We start from the raw sequence: 12,785 nt of genomic DNA on the forward strand, positions 1-12,785 counted from the left end.
TAACATCAGCCATGACTGGATGGAGTTTGGGTTCATACATGGAACTAAAAGAGGGAGAGATTTTACTGAAGTAACTATGTGCTAGTTGGAAAGAAGCTCTGGGAAATAAAGGTAAAAAGTGAAAGAGGACATAAGTGAAAAAAGATCATCTGAGGTGGAATCACTTTGCCTACATGGTGACAGATGTCAGTGAGGAGAAAGAATGATGAGGGTAAAGAAGGCTTAGATCCTCCAGTGCCCTGGGCCTGCAGAATGGCTCTTGTCAGCACCTGAGAGCTTGGGTGCTATACTTAGAGCGTGGGGAAAGGGATGGAAGGCACCACGTGTATCCAGACATTTACATATGAGGTCTGCTTTAATACCAGTGTTTGAAACTGAGAGCATGCCAGCCTATCAGAGCTAATTTCCAAAGATGGCCACCTCACTGGACTGGTATTCATACTCTTAAGTCCTGACTGACCCTAGGACTTGCTTTTTGGCTAATAGAATGCTGTGGAATGATACTTGGTGACTTCTGAGGCTAGGTCCTAAGAAGTCTTGTAGCTACCACCTGGGTTTCCTGGAATATGTGCCTTAGGGGAAGCCACCATGCTGGCTTAGGGAAGCTCAAGTACTCTGAGACTGCTATGCTCTAAGGAAGCTTACATCTGCTTTCCAGCCACTCAGCCCAGGTGCCAGATATGCGAGTGAAGGAGATTCAGATAAGTGCAGCCGTATCCACTGTCTGACTGCAACCAAACTCAAAACCTCAAGGGAGAACTGTACAGTTGAGCCTGTTATCCCCTAGAACTGTAAGGAATAATAAATAAATGGTTGTTTTAAACCACTAAGTTTTGGGGTGTCTTTTATATACCAATACATAACTGGAACCTGGATTAAGCCCCAAATTTGCTTTCCTACAAAGCTCACTGACATCTCAGTTCCAAACTACCATCTACTCCTATGAGGATACGTTGACCTACCCTTCAGCATGCTTAGTGCAAGGGAAAATCAAGAATCTCCCAGCATGCCTAGCTTTTAGAATTTGATTCATTTCTCCTTAAATCTCACTCGTGAACCCTTTGCTAGGTTAGAAGTCTAGTGATTACAATTAAAGAAAAGTAAGTAATAATGACCATGAACCTCTTAGTAAATAAAGGTAATATTAGCTACTTGTAGCACTCTGGTAGGACAGCCTTGGTGGAGCCCTGGAAGTAACTCTGGGCCAATGTTCCATAGCTGAGTGGAAAAACAGCTTCTTGTCTCTACAGTTTCACTGCTATTAGTTAATCTCTTGCATGTTTCTCTACGATCTCTTTCTAAGAACTGGGTCCTTCTGCAGACATAGAGCAGTGCAGATGTGTCTCAGAGACTGGCTTGAGGAATTGAGTAAAGAAAGACCATCTGGGCAACTACATGAATTCTTTGCACTGTGGAAATGACTTTAACAGAGCAGTCATTTTCTTGGCGAGTTTTCACTGGGTTGTTGCTGTTTTTAATGACGCGGCTGGTACACTCATCATGGATTAATTACACAAATTAAGGCAGAAAAACACAGTCATGAAGTTGACGGAGATTCCAGTTTCACCAATTCCTTCCTATCAAAACAAAAAACGAAAAACAAAAAACCCCAAAACAAAAAACGTGATTATGTTAGAGGAGCTGATAAGTCATAAACTGTCTGGGGTCAGTGCCCCTTACAGGGTAGATAACCAACAGGAGTTGCTTTCCTCCTTCTACCTGGAATGCTGTCATGAAACACAGATGGTACTCAAAAACATCTGCCTAATGAATGAATCTATGACTTACGAGTCCTGAAACTGAGAAGCCCAGAGTCAGGTAACCCAGAGTGATACTATAAACAGCCAGACTGAAAACAGCTCCACTCATGCTGTAATTGAGTTACACCCTAGCTAACTATACAGGCTATTCATCCAGGCTAGAAACAGGCAAAAATATAGAATGTATCAGGGACATCTTCAGAAAAAAAAAATTATCCACATTTCCTGACTTTATAGACACCTTGTATATCAACAGCAAACATTTCTGATCTTGTACCGGTTCGATCTCAGAGGATATAACATCTTTTTTGTTTTGTTAGGTGCAGCCTAAACCCTACTGTCAGCACTGCCAAGGGGCTTCACGCAGAGGAGAAACTCAGAAATGACAAAGGTGCTTAGTGAGCCACATTATGACGGCTGGTTTCTCTCTGGTTCCCAGAGGGCATCACGAGGATATAAGTAGGCAGCCAGAGGAGCCGGCAGACAGCAGTACATTAGGAAGAGTTTACCTCACTCCACTCCTTCCTCAGCAGCACCGGGCTGGAGGACCAATGGCTGGTCCTTTAGAAGTGGTAATGGTGATAATGATGGCAGGGAAGGCAGGAACAGAACAAGAAAGGGCCTGATCCCATCCCCACAGCCACTGATTCTCAGAGCTTTCTGGAGAAACATTTCCTCTAAGAGGACTTGCTTTTCTTTTCTCCCTGCTTCCTCAACCAACCAATGCTGGGTCCCCTCAAACTGGAGGACCTAGGAGAAATGTTCTTGCTGTAGACTGAATGTTTGTATCCTTCACAAATTCATATGTTCAAATCCTAACCCCCAAGGTGATGGTATTAGGAGATGGGCATTTGGGATGTGATTAGGTCACTAGGGTGGAACCCTCACAAATGGGATCAATGCCCTTATAAAAGGGACCCCAGAGAGCTTCCTAGCTCCACCACCATGTGAGGACACAACAGGAAGACAGCTGTCTATGAATCAGGAAGTGAGCTCTCACTAAACACCAAACTGTTGGTACCTTGAACTTTGCCTTCAAGCCTCCAGAACTGTGAGAAATAAATGTGTGTTGTTTATAAGCTGTTCAGTCTGGTATTTTGTTCTAGCAGCCCAAACGGGCTAAGACAGTTCTTCAGTTGTCCTTGTGATGAGGTCAAGAAATAATACAAGTAGGTCATGATGGTTAATTACCAAGTAAGGAGCCCTGCCTGCTATTAAAGTTAGGTTAATCGAAGAGCATAATTGTCCAATAAACCTTTGGGGGCAATGACAAAAAGAAAGTTCAGCATGTGTGTCGCTGACTACGTTACATTTCTGGACACTATTAATCTTCCAGGATCCTCAGAAAATCCTTCACTCAATATTTGTCAGAAAAATTTACCAAGAAGGAAGGTGATGATGATTTCAATAACCAGAAAGGAAGGGGAAGGAATCAGTATTGGGCCTTTAAAAAAAAATTCTCCCACTGTTACCACCAGAAAATAACGCAAAAGGATTACAACTTTAAAGGCACCTTTGAAGGCTCTAGATATATTTTAATTGTCTCAAGTTTCCCACAAATCATGATTTAAGAAGCAGTATTTAAAAGAGAGGGCGTGCATAAAGAAAAAACAGTTGCAAGTCAGAAATGCTGACTGGTTTCATTTTTTTTAACTTTTAATTTTAGAATAATTACAGATTCACAGGAAGTTGCATAACTATAGTACAAAATGAAAATCAGGAAACATACAATCCACAGACCTTATTCAGATTTCACCAGTTTTACCTGTGCTCATTTGCATGTGTATATGTGTGTAGCTCATGCAATGCTATCACGTGTGTAGCTTTGTGTGACCACCACCATGATCAGGATAATGAACTCTACCATCACCATAAGGCTTCCTCAGGTTATCCCTTTATGGCCATACCCACTCCCTTCACCTCCCTTTTCCCTAACCCTTGGGAATACTATGCTGTTCTCCATCTCTAGAATTATGTTATTCCATAAATGTTGTATAAATGGGAATCATGCAATATGTGTATCCTTTTGAAATTGGTTTTTTCACTCAGTGGAATTCCCTGAAGCTCTGTCCATGTTGTTATGTGTACCAATATGTCTACGTCAGCTTGGGTTGCTATAACAAAATATCACGGCTGGTTGGCTGAAACAACAGACATTTATTTTTCACAATTCTGGAGCTTAGAAGTCCAAGATCAAGATGCCAGAAGATTCGATTTTTGGTGAGGACCTTTTTCCTGGCTTGAATGGGTAGAGAAGTGAGAGAGCAAGTAAGTGCTCTGGTGTCTCTTCCACTTCTTATAAGGGCATTAATGCCATCATGAGTGTCTCACCCTCATAACTGCTTCTAAACCTAATTACCTCCCAAAGGCCCCACCTCCAAATACTATGATATTGGGGGTTAGGGCTTCAACATATGAATTTGGGAGAACATAAACATCAAGTCCATAACATGATAGTTCATTCGTTTTTATTGTTGAGTAGTATTCCATGGTATGGCTCTATCACACTTTAACGATTACCCATTGAAGGATATTTGGGTAGCTTTAAATCTTTGGCTGTTACAAATAAATCTGCTATGAACATTTGTATAGAAGTTTAATTGTGCAAATGTTTTAATTTCTCTGGGATAAATATCTGAGTGCGAGTGCTGGGTCATATGGTAAGTCCATTTTTAGTTTTAAAAGAACCTGCCAAACCATTTTTCCAAAATAGCCGTATCATTTTATATTCCCGCCAGCAATGTATGATGAAATCAGTTTCTCTGGATACTCTTCAGTATTTGGTGGTGTTACTATTTTTTATTTTAGCTATTCTGATAGGTGTGTGGTAATATCTCATTTTGGTTTTAATCTGTTTCTCTAATGACTAATGATGTTGAACATCTTTTCATGTGCTTATTTGCCATCTGTATATCCTCTTCAGTGAAATATATGTTCATGTCTTTTGCACATTTTCTAATTGGATTGTTTATTACTGTTGAGTTTTGAGAGTTCTTTATATATTCTACATACAAGTCCTTTGTCAGATATGTGATTTGTAAATATTTTCTCTCAGTCTTTAACTTGTCATTTCATCTTCTTTTTTAAACTTCATTTTTCAGTTATAGTTGACATACAATATTATATTAGTTTCAGGTGTACAACATAGTGATTAACATTTATGTAACTTATGAAGTGATCACCCTGACAAATCTAATACCCATCTGGCACCACACATAGTTATTACAATATTATTGACTACATTCCCTATGCTGTACATTTTATCCCCATGATTTTTATAAGTGGAATTTTGTACTTCTCAATCCTTCTTTTTATCTTCTAAACAGGGTCTCTGGCAGAGCAAAGTTTAAAATTTTGATGTGGCTTCATTTTAAAGTTTTAAAAAATAGTAGTGATCTCCTGGCCTGCCCTGTATTCCATGCTAAATAAGGGCATGTACATATGTCTCCATTTATCTGCCCATCCACTCAATGTTTATCAAGCACCTACTATGTTCCGGGTTCAGTACCTGGTACTAGTGATCTGAAAAAGGAATAAAATATAGTTGCCTTCAAGTAGTCACAGTCTAGTAAGGACAGGGGCATGGAGCACACACCTTCCATCGGAGTATGGTAAGGGATGTAAAGCAGGCTGTGGGAACCCAAGACTGAGCACCTGCTCTGGTCAGAGGTGGGGAAGGTGGCTCCTTGCTTGTCTCTTTTATATAGCTTCTGAGGGACTGCCAGTGATGGACCAGTTGGAATCCTAGTATTAGTCTAGCTATATATAGGTCATAGTGTATTGTGTAAAACATTTCCGTATATTTTTATAAAAATTACCACTTGTTCATTTTCTAGAATATTCTTTACACATTCCAAAATGACTAAAATCAAAATTAAGATCCTGTGAGATTAACAGAGACTTCACCCTGGGATGTGATCATTTTTCAAAAATAAAATGACACCTGTTAGTTCAACAGGTAGTCTTCACTATGAAGAACAGGCATCAAGAAAAGGTGTAGCTGGGGCTTGTTGTATAACAGTCCTTGGTCCTAATATAGCAACATTCATCTGAGAAGCTGAAAGGACTTGACTCACATGACGAGCTGCCTCATTTTGCACTGACTCTTTGAGGAAGGCAAGACGAGATTTATTATGCAGTGGCCTATATTCCAAGTAGAGTATGATGTTTCCTACCCAGGTAACTAGAAAAGTATGTCCAGTAACACATTTGAGAGGAACCTAGAGATCCTTAAGTTAGAAGAGAGGATTAACTATTGGTTTAGGCCACAGTTTTCCTATAAGAATTTTTTAAAGTGTAAGGCCTGATCTTGCTTCTATAGGACTGATCAAATTATCATTATAACAAACACTTAAGGCTCAAGACCTTTTTGTTCTTATGTCTAATCAATACCTTGTCCTGTCAGTTCTCCCTGCGTGATGTCCCTCTTTATATTCTCCCTTCCTTCCTATTCCTATTGCGGTTTTGTCCAGGGACACTTGACATCCAGCTGCCCAGCCTCAACTTCTCTCTGCTCGAATCCACCTTCTATACAACTCTATAGATTAAATGTCTATGTCCTCCCCTTCTCCAAATTCATATGTTGAAGCCTAATTCCCAATATAATGGCATTAGGAGGTGGGGCCTTCAGAAGGTGATTCGGTCTTGAGGGTGAGCCCTCATAAGTGCCCTTATAAAAGAGGCCCCAGAGAGCTCCTTTGCCTCTTCCACCATGTAAGGACACAGTGAGAAGGTGTCATCTAAGAACAAGGAAGTGAGCCCTTGCTGGACACTGAATCTACCAGCGCCATAATTTTGGACTTCTAGTCTCCAGAACTGTGAGATATGTCAGTTGTTTATAAGCCACCCAGTCCATGGTATTTTGTTATAGCAGCTTGAGCTAAGACAGCAACAAAGTCAGATTTATATCCCAGATGCAACATTTCCTCCTGTCACTCCCCTACTTAGAAATCTTTAGTTGTTCCCCACTGCTTATAAAATAAAGTCCAAATGTTTCATTCTAGAAGATTAGCTCCAATCTACTTTTTCATCTCTCACTTTTTTTCCTAAACACACATTTAAACACTATGGTCAACAGATGGTCAGCTCCATGATTTTAGGGACTGGCATCTTTCTCATTCACCACTGTATTTCTGCTTTGTGGGTTTTCTCGAGTGAATGAATTAACTGTCTCCCCTCCCCAACAATTGTTCCCAAAACTCACTGTTTCTAAAAGCACCCTGGACACTCCTACCCCTCCCAAGTTTCTACACACTAGGTATCTTCTCCCTCATCCCCACAGCCAGAAACAGCTTTTCTCCTCCCCTCTGATTATCTGAATCCTATCCACGTCTCCAGGTTTGACAAATTGTGCTCTATTACATACATATACAGACTTCATCAAAATCACAAAGAGGGAACATGCATATGTTTGAAGTCATAGTTTGGCTTGTGCAGAATAATTAATATTCTTATATTCAACGTCGACTGTGAAAGGTAATGCATGATAGATTAAAAAACATTCCAGAGAGAACAGTGGGTGGCAGTTGGTGAGCTGCAACATTTTTCCTTTCATAGAACAATTCTTATGGAAGAAACAGCATTGCTGCCTTTTTCTATTTTCAGCACAAAGTAACACTTAACTAATCTAATTATTATTCAAGTGAAGGTGTATAGCCACAAACCTTCATTTAATCTGTAAGTTTTACAAAACAACAAACTAACATACAGTAGAGGATGCAAATGGGTGGTCTGCTGGCAAAACTGAACTCATATAAAGGGTATACAGATTTTTCAAGCTAATTTGGAATACATATAAAAGGATATTTTTAACCTTTCTATGAGGCAAGAAGTATCAGGAAAAGCAAACCCTCATGTACCCATCAGCCCAGCTTAACAAATAAAACAGTACCAATAGCCCTGAAGCATCTATATACACACAGATTACATCAAATAATCTAAATGAGCAGTCAACAGTTAAAAATCATGACATTGCGCACAGCAATATGGATATCCAGTCTTTCTTGAAAAACCTGGCTCTACTAGTTTTGCATTCCCATAGGGAAATAATGAGTTGGGTTGCCCCTCCAGCCCACCACATCCCACCCCGTTTCTGTATCTGGCTATTTTCCTTCATCCACATGACCTGTCTGGTCTGGAGGCATCTGAGTTCATAACTCTTGGCAAATGTTTCATTTCTGGGTTGGCTTTCTCTCCTTTGACACTGTTTAAACTCTCCATTTCTTTAGTTTTCCTGCCTCTGCTTTGGGGCATCTCTTTTCTGGGTAGAGCAGGATCTTTAAGAGGCACTAGACTCCAGGGAGATGTGCAGATGAAAATAAACTTCCCTCAGTGGATGTGTACCCCCAGAGGAAACTGACCTGTGCATGACTGTGTATGATACAAGACAGGCAGCAATGGAAATGGAGAAAGAGTTGCAGGAACACAGCAGGGAGAAACTGTTAGGTTTCTCCAGAAAAAGAGAACCAATAGGATGTACCATGATCTCCAGGACTATCCTGACACCTTTGGCAGGGGGCAAAGTGGACAAGAAGGGTGGAGAATGGTGGAGGACAGGAGAACAGTGATTAGAGTGCTCTATGGGAGCTCAGTGGGCAAATGAACTTGAATGCCATGGGAGGTGTCAAAGGTTTTTGAGCAGGGAAGTGGCGCAAAAGGACTGTTTTAAGAAGAAAACTCTGGCAGACAAGTAAAGGGTGGGTAAACGGGGAGAGAGGCAGGAAGGACAGTGAGGGAGTTCTACAGATCATCAGGAGCAGGCTTGAGCGATGCTTAAACTATCGGGGAGAATATAGTTTTTTTCTTGTGTGGGGAAAAATAGCTTATAAATATGTATGTTCTTAAACTGGCACTCATGTTTAAAAAAAAGATTGCTCACTACTGATGTAGAGGTCAATAAAGGGCTGGACTAGGCAGTGAGACAAGGAGACCAATTTCAGAGGCATATGGTAGTTAAGAGGAGGAGTCCACTTATGGGTAACAGGTGTGATAGAAGAGCAATGGAGTTAAAAAGTCACTGAAGTTCTAAGTCTGGGTGTGAGAAATGATGGTATTCTCTGAGATAAAGATCAGAGGAGGAAGTTCTTTGGAAGATGAAAAAATCCTGTTTAGGACTTGCTGAGTTCGAGGTGTCTGAGAGGCCCTAGTAAGCGGTGTGGCCCTGGCTTCGCTTGGTATGGGTTTGATTCCCATCTCTGCCACTCACTACCTGTGTGAACAACGGCATGTCCTTGGGCCTCCTACCTGTACAGTGGGAGGAATGATACTTTCCTTCTAGTGCTGTCAGAATGACATGAGCTAAGAAAACGTGTGAAGTATTTAGAACAGTGCGTCTAAACAAAGAAAACGGTTGAAAATGCAGCTCTTAATCTTCCCAGAGAATGCAGAGTTCCAAAGCACCTTCCCTGCTAGTCGTCACATTCCAGGAGGGGTAGGTCACCTGCCCTGTGTAGGTGGTGGCACTCATAGACTGTAAGTAAACTAATTTCCATAAATCTTCCCTGTCTTTCACTTCTTAATATTAGGATGGCCAACAAGAATTGAAGAATTTGCAGGTCAGGGGTTCTACCTAAGTACAAAATTGTGTATTTCTTAATAGAGAACACTGGGTTGGACAGTAGGAGTCTGACTCCAATTAGAGTGTGTTTTTTCCACACCACCAAGCAATTCTCTGACACCAGCAGGGCCTCCTACAATTCAACTCAATTCTGACACTATCTACCCTGGAGATATGGTTGATCCCACAGGTTAAGGGCACAGTCCCATAAATCTGCCCCTCTCCTCACTTCAGATACCAGTTGCAAATCCAGATTGTAATCTGTGCTTCTGACCCATCAGCTATAGATTGGAGGTTCCAAGGGCCTCTACCTTGGGTTTGATTAATTTGTTAGAGCAGCTCAGAGGAGTCGGAGAAACATTTTACTTACTACGTCACTAGTTTCTTATAAAAGGATATAACTGAGAAGCAGTCAGATGGAAGAGATGCACAGGGCAAGGTGTGGGGAAAGAGTGAGGTTTCTATGCCCTCTCTGGGCAGGCCGCTCTCCTCAAATCTCCATGTATTCATCAACCTGGAAGCTCTCTGAACCCTGTCCTTTTTGGGTTTTTAGGGAGGCTTCATTACATAGGCATGATTGATTAATTCATTAGCCATTGGTGATTAGAACTCAATCTTCAGCTCTGCTTCCATTCCCAGAGGTGGGGGTGGGGGCGGGACTGAAAGCTCCAACCTCTAATCAAAGGGTTGGCTCCACTGGCAACCAGCCCTCATCCTGAAGAGCTTTCCAAAAGACACCTAATTAACATAACAAAAGACCTTTATCACTTCACAGGAAATTCCCAGGGTTTTAGAGTTCAGTGTCAGGAATGGGTAGAAGACCAAATATATATTTCTTACTATATATCACATTACAGATAGTCATACCAAGTTGTCTTTAAAGAAATAAAAATGGAAAATTGAAAAGGTTTCCAAAACTTTAAAATAAGACCTAGTAGCCATCAAAGTCTGTAGGACAATTACACCAAGTAGAAAGGTATAGGAAAAAGAGCAAATTAGTTTTACGAAGCAGAGTATGTAATTCCAACACAAGCCTGTATTTGGCCCTATCTGAGAGGTTATGGCCAAGCTTCAAGTTCTACACCTGAGAAACTGCTAAAAGTGCCCCTATTATCTAAGATGCAGCATGCAATCTTGAGGGCATGTGGACCCCTTCGCTGTACTTCCAAGGCTCTTGTCTTCTCTCTCAAGGCAAGGCAGCCTTCTTGCCCACTCGCCACCCACCCTTATCCAGACTTCGACCCCAGGCTTCTCTGTTATTAATCCCTTATACTGCGCACTTTGCATGAATGAATGCAGAAGTGCACTAGATTTTTCAAAAATATTTCTTTGAAAATATTCAAAAATATTTCAAAATATTTCAATTTCAAAAATATTCACTTTGCATGAATGAATGCAGAAGCGCACTAGATTTTTCAAAAATATTTTTCAAAAATATTTCAAAAATATTTTTACTATTGTTAGTGGTAGAGAAGATGCCCTCTGATATAATTTTTTTTTGGTCTTGCCATCTTTGTGGGAGGAAAGTGGATTCCAGGCCAGATCTGCTATTTGGGAGTATAATAATTGCCTAAAACATTCCTGGCTTTTTATGTACCAGCTCTCGCCCTTGGAGAATAAGGGTATATAGCAATATCCCAGAGTCTAAACTCCTCTTTTTCCTTTAGACCTTTTATCAGCCTTCATAGTAATGATGCAGGACGGGGTCAATTTCCCCCTGGTAGGCCCTCATTGAGAGAGAGGATTCTTTGAGCACAAGAAAGAATTCAAATGCACGCCAAAGTTAGAGTCAAAAGGAAAGTTTATTAGAGAAGGGAAAAAGCAAAGACCAGAGAAAGCAAAGACAAAAAGCCAAGACAAGAAATTCTTAGTTTCTGTGAATTACAGTTTAAAGGCTTTGTTTACCCATTTTCCTTTGATATGGGCATACAGTGAGAAAGGATGAGTAAAGTCACCTGTGGAAGCAAAGTAATGGATCTAGAGCCCTTAACATGCCCAGGTTACAGCTTGCACAGGGTGGGCATTTGCACTATTCACCTATCATCTAACAACTATTGTGCATCTTTGTGTTACATCTTGAGCAGTCCTGGGGTGTGACAAGTTCCCTCTCCTCTGTGGACTCACACACAACTGCAATACAACACACTGAGTGTTACAGTGGAGACTTGAACAGTGGGTGCTGTGGGAGCAACCTACTCTGCTGGGGGAGATGAGACGATGGAGAGAGACATATTTACGTATATGCATACGCCATGTACTACGCTGTTCTCGAAAAGCACTCTTGTGAGCAAGCTCTTGAATCCCAACCACCTTTTGAGGCAGAAATTATTTTAATTCTAACATTATAGATCAGGAGTCCAAGGCACTAAGATGTCAAGTTGCCCCCAGTCACACTTGGAAGCAGTAAACAGGGACCCAGACTGCCGCTTCAAGGACCTGCAGTTTTCAGGATCTTGTCTGCTCAGCCGCCTCAGGGATGGGGAGTGGGGTGGGGATCGGGGTGCCGGAAATAGTATGCAGTATTTGCTTCAATATGGGAGATCAACCTAATGCCTGGGAATGTAAGAAAGGAAGCATGCAGAAAGCATCTCTTGTTTCAGCTTTCCTAATCCTTTCTAGGTCACTTCGAATAAAATTTGCAAATGACTGCCTGGTGAAGACATGCAAATGACTACTTAGTGGAAAAGTCGTTTGGAGTCCTAAGAAAGTTGGCGCATTTGGCTACCTCAAGTGCGCCACATTATTCTTTTTCAGAGTGAATGTGTTTGAAGACAAAGCTTTGTACATTTCCCTCACTTGCTTTCTAATTTGCTATTCCAATTATAACAATGATTAACAAAACACCCTGTGGTTTGAACTGAGTATGCCTATGAGCAGGGGTTAACAAAATAGGAAACTGTAGTATATTTTAATTCTTTTAGGTACTTCCATGGCAGTACCCTGTACACTGGCTCTACTCAAAAATAAAACAAAGCCCAGAACCAGGGTAGGCAGTACATCCCATTGTTGCTATATGCTGTTTGAACTGTCAGAACTCACAGCTTTTGAATGTTTACCCTGGTCTATACGAAAAGGAAAGAAGAAAACCACCTCGTCAACTGGCCATGAGAATCCATGAATCTTGGCTGAATCCATGAATCCAATCATTAAGCCTATTGGTTCTCAGCGAGGTATTGTGGAAATCAGTAATTTTTCGTTGGCACAATGACTAGCAAGGGCCACTGGCATTAAGCAGGCAGGGGCCAGGCATGCTAGTCAGTCTACAATGCTGATCAGTCACATACAGTGAAGAACTGATCTGCCCAACACTAGTTATATCCTAGTTCCTCAGGATAAAAGCCTAGAACTAACACTACTTTACATATAAACACAAACTGTCTTTGCGCAGTATTGATACACACTGAATTCGCCAGGAATTTAACTACTTTACCAACTGAGGAAAGATTGTACTGTTTCGTTTCAACTATTAC

Source organism: Pteropus medius, unplaced genomic scaffold (assembly GCF_902729225.1).
Source record: "Pteropus medius unplaced genomic scaffold, Ma_sr-lr_union100, whole genome shotgun sequence".
Lineage (NCBI taxonomy): Eukaryota > Metazoa > Chordata > Mammalia > Chiroptera > Pteropodidae > Pteropus > Pteropus medius.